This window comes from Rhinoraja longicauda, chromosome 11 (genome assembly GCF_053455715.1).
Source record: "Rhinoraja longicauda isolate Sanriku21f chromosome 11, sRhiLon1.1, whole genome shotgun sequence".
Classification (NCBI taxonomy): domain Eukaryota; kingdom Metazoa; phylum Chordata; class Chondrichthyes; order Rajiformes; family Arhynchobatidae; genus Rhinoraja; species Rhinoraja longicauda.
The window spans coordinates 15101834-15113240 of record NC_135963.1 but is presented as its reverse complement, the minus strand read 5'-3'; positions in this window follow the sequence as shown (position 1 = coordinate 15113240).

Genomic DNA, 11407 nt, shown 5'->3' with positions numbered 1-11407 from the left:
CCTAGAGATCTAGATAACTCTCTTTTAAATTCATCCAGTGAATTGGCCTCCACTGCCTTCTGTGGCAGAGAATTCCACAAATTCACAACTTTCTGGGTGAAAAAGCTTCTTCTCACCTCAGTCTTAAAAGGCTTCCCCTTTATTCTTAGACTGTGGCCCCTGGTTCTGGACTCCCCCAACATTTGGAACATCTTTCTTGCATCTAGCTTGTCCAGTCCTTTTATAATTTTATATGTCTCTATAAGATCCCCTCTCATCCTTCTAAACTCCAGTGAATACAAGCCCAGTCTTTCCAATCTTTCCTCATATGACAGTCCCGCCATCCCGGGGATTAACCTCGTGAACCTACGCTGCACTGCCTCAATAGCAAGGATGTCCTTCCTCAAATTAGGAGACCAAAACTGCACACAATACTCCAGATGTGGTCTCACCAGGGCCTGAAACAACTGCAGAAGGACCTATACTCAAATCCTCTCGTTATGAAGGCCAACATGCCATTAGCTTTCCTCACTGCCTGCTGCACCTGCACGCTTACTTTCAGTTAGATAGATCCAAAGAATTCACTGCTATATTTTTTTCCCACCCTGTGCCACACAGGTTCTCATCTGTCCCGTTCTCTCTGGAGATGCTGACTGATACAGCAGCTCATGGAGATCAGCTACCTACCTTGGGAGCTTGCCAACTTTACTTTGACTTGATTTAATTTGCTTAAGCTCATTACTGTGTGAAGGCTTTTCTTCCAAAGGCATTAAGTTGTCAGCCATATTTCCTGCAGCTTCTGAAATATACCTTTCACTCACTGAGAGAATTTGCAAAGTAACATCTTCATCTAATTTCATTCCTCATGCAGTTTCATTGTAGCTGTAGGGACTTTAGTTCTTATGGCCACCTTGGTCGAGGCTGCTGCCTGTAACCCTTGTCTGCAAGTGTTTCACGGGTGTCTCCTACAGTAGTGGTCTGCTCAAGTAGAGTCAGTAAATCACAGTGTGTGAGTGTCTTCTGGATATTCCTGCTGCTCAAAGTGACAATCCTTTCAATAATACAGTTCCTTAACCCAGTTATCTATCTAGTCTGTTGCATCGTCCACAATTGCATTAGTTAACTGGACCCATCTGTCTTGCCAGATATCCAGCAATCCTTCTCGCCCACAACTCTGAGACCGTCTTCTGAATAGGTGCACAATGTTGCTTTGGTTCATTTGAGCAAATAGTTGGACTTTTACCCAGGAGTAACTCAGCAGGGCAGGTAGCAAGCATCTCTGGAGAAAAATGATGGGTGATGTCTCGGGTCAGGTCGGGTCCCTTCTTCAGACTGCATCTCGGGAGAAAAAGGATGGGTGATGTTTCAGGTCAGGACCCGACCTGAAACGTCACCCATACTTTTTCTCCAGAGATGCTGCTTGACCCGCTGAGTGACTCCATCACTTTGTGTCTATCTTTGGCATAACCTCCGATAGGTGCACAATGATTTCTGGATTCTCACCTCATTTAGAAAATAGTCTACTCCTATCACTTTTGCCCTTGTCATATTGAGCGTTTCCAGCACTTTTTATTTTTAATCTGTTTTAGATTTCCAGTATCTACAGTTTTTAACCCCTTCTGCACATTAGTTTTCAGGTGGCTCCATCTCCAAGTTTGCACTCAATTACACATTGCCATGGAATTGGTCCAAGGTTGCTATAGTTTCCAGAACCCATCAATCCTGCCGAGGATGGTTCTATCCAGTCCCCATGGCCTTGTGGACCAGTGCCATTGAGGGATCCCCAATGTTGGAGCTTTGCTAACACCCTATCCTGTTTCATCTCCCACAGCTGCACCTCCACATGCAGTCAAAGTGCATGTGGAAAGCAGCCCAAAAAAGCATCCAATTTAACTCTTTACCAGCTTTTACCAATAATTCCACCTTTGACAAACTGAACTTGTGCCCTCTAATCTCCACGCCACTTCATATGTTTCCATTTATAGTATAATGTATTATCTCACACAGCTACTTTACATGGATAGGACAGGTTTAGATGGATATGGGCCAATCATTCGTTAATGAAGACAGTCACTAAATATTAAACAAAGGACTTTATCTCTGCCTCACACACAGGTTAGGTTCTCTGTCCCAAATTGCCCATACTCATTCCTCAGTTATCCGCTTATTCTTTACGTATTAAACATATTTAGATGGTTATTGATTTTACTTGCCAATATTTTGCTATGCCAGGTCCTTGTTTTCCTATTTCTTTATAAGCTCAGTCTGCTTAGTTTAGTTTAGAGATACAGTGCGGAAACAGACCTTTCAGCCCACCGAATCCATGCCAACCATTGACCCATTAATTCTCCTTCCCATTCCCACACTGACCTTTTTGTCCTAGGTCTCCTCCATTGTCAGAGTGAGGCTAAACGCAAATTGGAGGAACAGCATCTCATATTTTGCTTGGGCAGCTTGCAGCCCAGTGGAATGAATATTGAGTAGGAAAGATATCACAGAGTCTGAAGAAGGGTCTCGACCCGAAACGTCACCCATTCCTTCTCTCCAGAGATGTTGCCTGTCCCGCTGAGTTACTCCAGCATTTTGTGAATTGATTTCTCCAACTTCAAGTAACCTCAGCATTCCCTCTCTCTCTAACCCTCCCCCACCCAAGTTGCACCAGCTTCTCGTTTTCACCCAAAAAACAGCTAACAATGAATCGCCTGTTTCCTTTATCAGTGTTACTTTTTTTGCATATCTTTCATTCATTGTTCTTTATCTCTCTACATCAGCGTCTAGACAAAAAATGCTGGAGTAACTCAGCGGGTCAGGCAGCATCTCAGGAGAGAAGGATTGGGTGACGTTTCGGGTTGAGACCCTTCTTCAGACTGATGTCAGGGGTGGGGGCAGGACAAAGAGAGGATGTAGTAGGAGACAGGAAGACAGTAGGAGAAATGTCATCATCGTCTATATCTCTCGTTTCCCTTTCCCATGACTTTCAGTCTGAAGAAGGGTCTCGACCTGAAACGTCACCCATTCCTTCCTTCCAGAGATGCTGCCTGACCCATTGAGTTACTCCAACCTTTTATGTCTATCTTCGATCACCCATGCACACTAAATCTATGCTATCCCACTTTCTCTCCCACTCCCTACACACTAGAAGCAATTTACAGAGGCCAATTAACTTACAAACCTACACGTTTGTGGGTTGTGGGAAGAAACCGGAGCACCCAGAGAAAACCCACGAAGTCACAGGGGGAATGTGCAAACTCCACTCAGATAGCACCTGAGGTGAAGATCAATCCCTGTACTTTGGCGCTGTGAGGCAGCGGCATTTTCCATCCTGTTCCAGGCCATCCAGAACATCTGAGCATCTGACATTAGTTTTCCTCATGGAGTCTGAAGAAGGATGTGGCCCAAAATGTCATCTGTCATGGGTGCCACCTGACCCACTGAGTTAGTTTTCTGTATGTTTGTTTTATGATTCCTGTAATTGCCTTGCTACCCATTATTTGACTGCCACCATTGCAGGTGTATGCAACATTGAGATGCCAAATGGCTTACACCTCTTCCCATCATGTTTTGACAATGAGATTTATTTGGGCGGTGGGGAGCTTGGTGGGATTGCTGAGAGCTTAAGAGTACTGGGGCTGAAGTTTCTTATCTTTACCATTTTCTGCAAAAGTGGAGGTTCTTTCAGAATGTATCATGGTCTCCATTATATCAGATTCCATTACTCACGCAAGCTTTTCAGACCCTCCTACAATAATAGACAATAGGTGCAGGAGTAGGCCATTTGGCCCTTCGAGCCAACACCACCATTCAATGTGATCATGGCTGATCATTCTTAATCAGTATCCCGTTCCTGCCTTCTCCCCATACCCACTGACTCCGCTATCCTTAAGAGCTCTATCTAGCTCTTAATAATGACAAAGGTGGGGCTGAAAGTTGTACCTTAAATATAATTAGCTGACCAAAAACATCGTTGAAGTTTGAGGGAAGGCGCAGGTTGGTCAATAACTTATTGGAAAACAAAGCGAGATTGAGGGGCCAAATGGCTTACCCCTTCTCTTAATACATTTTCAAGATGATGAAATTTATGGAATTGGTGGAGAATGGAGACTCACAAAATATATTAAAATATGATAACATCACGAAGAGGACATTCCAGAAATCAAAAGGAACAATTCAACAGCAGAAGATAATGAGATCCAGCAAAGGATAATCATTTGAAAGCATTATCGATTAGATGGACCAGGAGAAAATTGTTTTGAAATTCAAGGTTTTTTGTCAAAGAAAGAGCATAAGCAGCTGGAAGAGTTGATTATGGGCAAGGTTAATATCATCCATGAGGAAGGCCGCTCCACGTTGAAAGGGGAGGTTTTGAGGAAGTGAATGCAAATTCAAACAGTTGGTGCAGAATGACTTTGTATAGGTCAAGAATATCTAGCTCATATTTATTTAAAGAGGCTGAATTGGTCATTGTTAGGCTATACTCCAGTATAGCCACAGGCTGTTAAGTTAGTTTTATCAAGAGACACCAGAGGAGATGGAGATCTTAATTCAAGTCAAAAGTGCTGTGCCCCTGAACAGCTTATTTTGAAGGTAATCAGAAGAGAACTTCAGAAGATACTTCTGAAAATAATCTTGGTAGGTTTGGGCACAAAACAAAATATTTTGGAAAACACTCAGAAATGATATAACCAATGAGGAATAACAGGGCTATGTTGGGGACATGAAAGTGAGAACAAACTTGGAAATTTAAAAAGGTTTTTAAATCTTTGGAAGCATCAGGAAATTTAGATAATATGCAATTAAAATTATGCTGGAATTCTAATCCTTATGTAAGGAAATCTCAGAATTTAGGAAAAAATTCACTTTGAAGGAAAGAATGATAATTCCCTTAGGAACAAGGAATTATAAGTTTGTAGGAGCAGAATCAGGCCATTCGGCCCATCAAGTCTACTTTGCCATTCAATCATGGCTGACCTATCTTTCAATAGACAATAGACAATAGACAATAGGTGCAGGAGTAGGCCATTCGGCCCTTCGAGCCAGCACAGCCATTCAATGTGATCATGGCTGATCATTCTCAATCAGTACCCCGTTCCTGCTTTCTCCCCATACCCCCTGACTCCGCTATCCTTAAGAGCTCTATCTAGCTCTCTCTTGAATGTATTCAGAGAATTGGCCTCCACTGCCCTCTCAGGCAGAGAATTCCACAGATTCACAACTCTCTGACTAAAAAAGTTTCTCCTCATCTCTGTTCTAATCTCCCTCTCAATCCCATTTTCCTGCCTTCTCCCCATAACCCCTGACACCCTAATATCATAACTTACCAGATGCAGATGAATGTCATCCAAGATACAGATTACGATGGTTATTGGTGATATGTGACTCACAGCTTTGAACGTCTTCAGTTTCTTTCTATTGCAATATCAGGAATCAGAAGTGTTTATCAGCACAACACAAGCCAACTGGGTGGTCAAAACTAGGCAGGATATTGTTCCACAGGGATCCACGTGCCTACTTACAAGAAAGAAAATCTTGCATTACGAGCCTCAGGTCGTCCCAAGGGATTTTACAACAATAGAAAAAGACAATTTATTGTAATCTGAGGTGGAGGTTGTCAGTGGGCCAACTAAGCTCAGCGTAGCGTTCTATTAAAGTGTTGATATCAGGCAGCAACTGCAATTTTCCCCCGACCACTAAACTTTGCTCCTCCAGCACACCTGAACTTCCTCTTATTGCTGTGTTGTGAAGGTAGCCCAGTCCACCACACAAGCCAGCCAGCCCACCCCATTGACTCAATAGACAATAGACAATAGGTGCAGGAGGAGGCCATTCGGCCCTTCGAGCCAGCACCGCCATTCAATGTGATCATGGCTGATCATTCTCAATCAGTACCCCGTTCCTACCTTCTCCCCCTGACTCCGCTATCCTTAAGAGCTCTATCCAGCTCTCTCTTGAATGCATTCAGAGAATTGGCCTCCACTGCCTTCTGAGGCAGAGAATTCCACAGATTCACAAAAAAAGTTTTTCCTCATCTCAGTTCTAAATGGCCTACCCCTTATTCTTAAACTGTGGCCCCTTGTTCTGGACTCCCCCAACAGTGGGAACATGTTTCCTGCCTCTAACGTGTCCAACCCCTTAATAATCTTATACGTTTCGATAAGATCTCCTCTCATCCTTCTAAATTCCAGTGTATACAAAAGTTTGAAAGCACCAGATTCAGGGTTAGCTTCTATTATCAGATTACTGAATAGTTCTCCCGTAAGCTTGGGTGTAAAATCAAGACAAAGAGCATATTTGTTTTAAGTGCAATAAGTTTTTTTGGTTTAGGGATACATTGTGGAAATAGGCCCTTTGGCACACTGAGTCCGTACCGACCATTGATCCCACGTGTAATAAGGTGACAATCATAAAATGCGATAGGAAATTGACAGAAAACCAGAGATCCCAAAACACTGAGAGATCTAACACTTCAATAGTCGTTTATTTGTCACATACACATAAATGTGTAGTGAAATGAAACATTACCTGCAGTTGAACAATAAGACCAATAAGATTAATCAATAAAAATGCAATAACACATACAATCACAACTAACACCAAACAAAAAGAAACATCCATCACAGTGAGTCTCCTCCAGTCCCTTCTCACTGTGATGGAAGGCCACAATGTCTTTTCTCTTCCCTGCCGTCTTCTCCCGCGGTCAGGCTGTTGGAGTTGCCACGTTGGGGCGGTCGGGGCTCCCGACATTGAAGCCCCCGCTGGGCTATTCCAGGCCGCGCCGGACGGTGAAAGGTCCGCGGCGGGCCGACCCAAGCCCCGCGATTCGGGGCGGGTGAACACGCTGCCTCTGCCGCTGCCGGAGGTCCCGATGTCGGCCCCCACCCAGGGGCCTGCGGGCTTCCAACGTCCACGCGGCCCGCGCCGGAGCCTCCGGAGACGAGTCGCAGCCGCTCCAGCAGCATCCGAAGGCGGCCAGCGCCGCAGTTGGTGAGTCCGGGCCGCGGGCTCTGCGAACCAGAGCCCCAGGTGGTCCCAGGTGCATGGCCGGTGGTAGGCCGCAACGGGAACGGAGACACGACACAGAAACAAAGGTCGCGTCTCCGTTCGGGAGAGAGAATTTTACAGTTCCCGTTCCCTCCCACCCCCCCCCCCCCCCAAACATAACATACAAACCCTACACCATATTAAAACTACAATTCAGACAAAAACAACAAAAAACACAAAAGACAGACGGACTGCAGGCAAGCCGCAGCTGCGACGGCAGCGCTGGCTCCTCCCAGTTGACATCCCACTTCCCACTTCTATAAACTCTAAAACTAGGGATTCAGCTGATGAACTTTCCATTTAACAAGGAATAGAATGGGAGAACACCTGCTCAAGGAATTAACCAAATCTGAGACCTCCTATCCAACATGTACTACAAATAAGATAAGAGAAAAATATTATCCAATAACTGATAATAGAATTATGGCTACACTGGGTATGATGCTAAAATTATTTTATTCCCTCCAATGATATTTCCCTAATATTAAAGAACACAGTCAATATCATCCATTGAATTTTTTTTCTTCCGAAAAGTAGAACTAACCACAGATGGTTTAGAAAGAAAAGCAATCGCTTAGAGAAGGATCCCTCGCGTTTATTCCCAAGTTATTTGACCCCAGTGAGAGAAGGAAAAAGGTTCTTGTTAAGAACATTTCATGGGTTTTATCGTTAATCTTGTGCAATATCTATACTGTTGTAGTCAAAATCATACAGGGTGGAAACAGGCCCTTCGGCCCCACATTCCCATGCTGACCAACATTCCCCATCTACACTCGTCCCACCTGCCAGTGTTTGGCTCATACCCTTCTAAACCTATCCTATCCATGTACGTGTCCAAATGTCTTTTAAACATTGTGATGATTGTAACTGAGTGTAAAAAAAATCTGCACATATTAGTTCCCTTGACAGAAACAAGACTCATTAATACATTTCAAAATCACTTATGTTTCACATTACTTTTGCAAATAATAAATGTGCATTCCACTTTTTTTTTTAAACATTACCCATTTTATCTGTTAAGGCCACAATGTAGTTCTCCATCTTTGAAATGAATGTATGATAACTATATTACATGGTTGGATACCCTATTGAGTTTGAGATAAATTTCAGTGACTGCTTCATTTACAATGGGATAGATGGGCAATTTGTCATTAGTTGATAACACTCAATCTGACTGCCTGTGCAACCTTGCGGCTTTTAAGTTCCAGCCACAGATTGGAGCACTGACTACATTATCACAAAGAAAAAAATGAAAACGGCCATCAAATTTTTTTTTCCATGTCATTAATCAGTCTCAAAGTATATCTGGATCTTGAATTATTAAAAGTTTCTCCTTCAGGTGTAGAAAATGCTGCTTAAGCAGAGGAATAACTGTTCCCTTATTAACCAAGTAAAGCTCCCGGTATAAAATGTATTGGGTATGTATCTTGTGTAACACCATGGAGTGCTCCTGGTAGGAAGCAGCATTTCCATTTCTTTAGACAAAAACTGATGTTAAATTAATTTCTCCATGCCGAGAACAAGAGACAAGGACGGGCCCGGCGGCCGACCACAACAAAGGCCCGTCGGCCTCTGAGAATGAAGACCCAACGGCCACGTGCGGGAGAAGCTCGGAGCCACGAAGACCGACCGGGAGAGTCGAGAAGGGAGCCGGTGGCAGCGACGGACATGAGGAGTGGCCGGTAGGAGAGGGATGGGGTATTACCTCAGCGCCTTCAAGGTCGGCTGCAGGAGGTGCACCCTCCAGATGCAGAGGCGGTCGGCAGAGGAGAGGGACGTCGGGTCAGGCTTACCTAGACTACCTGGATCGGGGGCACTCCAGCACTTCCAACACATGGACTTGACTTTGATGAGGAGGATGGGGCAGCCGAGTCCAGTCGCCCTCGTGGTCGCTCCGCGGAGACTGTGCATTTTTTTTTAACTTGTATGTTCATTTTTAATTTATTTTTAAGCACTAACACACTAGCACTAATAACGTACGACCGGAAAACTCTCGTAAAACTAAACTTTAGCGTAACCAAAGACTTATTAGACACTGTACTCACCGATCCAGCGTGGCTGACAGAGATCGAAAGAGCCCGCCACGGCAACAACAATGGGAGCGCGGCTCCGAGAAAAAGTCGGAGAAAACATCGAGGAAAGCGGGGGCGGGGGGGGGGATTCGGAATATGCTGAGAGCCCAAGCCTTCTGTCCACCTCTGCCCAGCATCCTTCTGGCGAATGTCCAGTCCCTGCTGGATGACCTCAGGGCGAGGATCGGAACATAACAGCGGGACATAAGAGACTGCAACATCTTCTGTCTGACCGAGACATGGCTGACCACGCTGGTGCCGGATCAGGTGATTTGCCCAACCGAGTCCTTCACTGTTTTCCGCGTGGACAGAACAGAAGAATCCGGGAAATCCAAGGGTGGATGTGTTTGCTTCATGACCAACAATAACTGGTGCAACCCTAGGAATATTGAGACGCTTTCTTGTTCCTGCTCGCCGGACCTGGAGCATCTGACTATCTCGTGCCGTTCCATTTTACCTTCCCCGGGAGTTCAGCTCGGTGATCATCACAGCCGCCTATATTCCACCACATGCTGACACCGACGTGGCACTATCGGCCCTACACGATGTGTTGTGTCGACACCAAAACAAGAACCCTGATGCGGCTGTGGTGGTGGCTGGAGATTTTAATAGGGCAAATCTTTAAAAAGTCATGCTTAACTTCTGCCAACACATCACGTGTGTCACCAGGGGGGAAAGAACTTTGGACCACTGCTACACGCCGTTCAGGAAAGGCTACAAGGCCGTTCCTCTCCCTCCTTTTGGAAAATCTGACCACGCTGCCATTTTCCTGCTGCCGGAGTATAAACAACGGATAGTACGGGAAACGGTGGTGACGAGGGACGTAAAGCGGTGGTCTGGCCATTCAGAGGCCATGCTGCAAGATGCACTGAGCGATGTCGACTGGAATATGTTCCAAGCAAGTTCCAGAGACGTCAGTGAGTTTGCGGAAGCGGTTACGGACTTCATTGCACCAATAGCCAATAACATCGTCCCTATGGTAAGGGTTAGTATCTTTCCTAATCAAAAACCCTGGGTGGACAGGTCCATTCGCGTTGCCTACAATGCTCGCACCGCTGCTTACAACTCCGTTCTGGCATCCTGTAATATGGACGACTACAAGGTAGAGTCCTACCGACTGCGAAGGGTGGTGAAGGACGCAAAAAGGAGGTACAAGGACAGGATGGAGTCACAGATGGAGCAGCAGGACACCAGGTGCCTTTGGCAGGGGCTACGGACTATAACTAACTACCGGTGCAGCCCCCCCTCAACCGGAAGTGCCGGCACCTCCCTAGCTGATGACTTGAACTCCTTCTACGCACAATTCGAGACGGGCAACATTACCCCCAGCTCGCCGTCTAAAATCAACACCGCCAGCGTGCTGGCTAGCGAGGCTGGAGGGGGATCCACCGCTGGGGATGTGCACACATTCTCGGTGTCCGAGCACGACGTGAGGAGGGCTCTGACACACGAGGAAAGCTGTAGGCCCAGATGGTATATCTGGGCGAGTACTGAAGTCTTGTGCTACTCAGCTTGCTCCAGTGCTCACCACAATATTCAACCTCTCCTTGGCCAAGTCCGTGGTCCCTGCATGCTTCAAATGATCCATCATCGTACCAGTGCCAAAGAATGCCTCTCCAGCTTGTTTGAATGACTATCGACCGGTGGCCCTCACCTCGGTGGTCATGAAATGCTTCGAGAGGCTGATCAAGAACCACATCTGTGCCTTCCTCCCTCGCAATATGGACCCGCTGCTGTTCGCACGCCGTCCGAACGGATCCACGGATGATGCGGTCTCCCAGGTTCTGCACACCGCTCTCTCTCATCTTGACAGCCAGAAGGGGGGCTATGTGAGGATGCTGTTCATTGATTCTAGTTCAGCTTTCAATACAATAGTCCCCACCAGACTTGCTGAGAAGCTGCTGGAACTGGGGGTTAACACTCCCGTGTACCTGGGTCCTGGACTTTCTCACCGCCAGGCCCCAAGTGGTCAAGATGGGGAGACATACTTCTAACCCCCTCACCCTGAACACAGGATCCCCCCAGGGTTGCGTCCTTAGCCCCCTACTGTACTCCCTATACACACATGACTGTGTGGCCAGGTTCAGCTCCAACTCCATCATCAAGTTTGCTGATGACACTGTGGTGGTGGGCCTGATCTCCGATAACAATGAGAAGGCCTACCGGGAGGAGGTGGCTGAACTGGCCCTCTGGTGTCAGGACAACAGCCTCGTCTTGAATGTCACAAAAACTAAGGAGCTGATTGTGGACTTTAGAAGGGCTCCACATCTGAGGACGTATACGCCACTGGAGATAAATGGGATTACTGTGGATAGGGT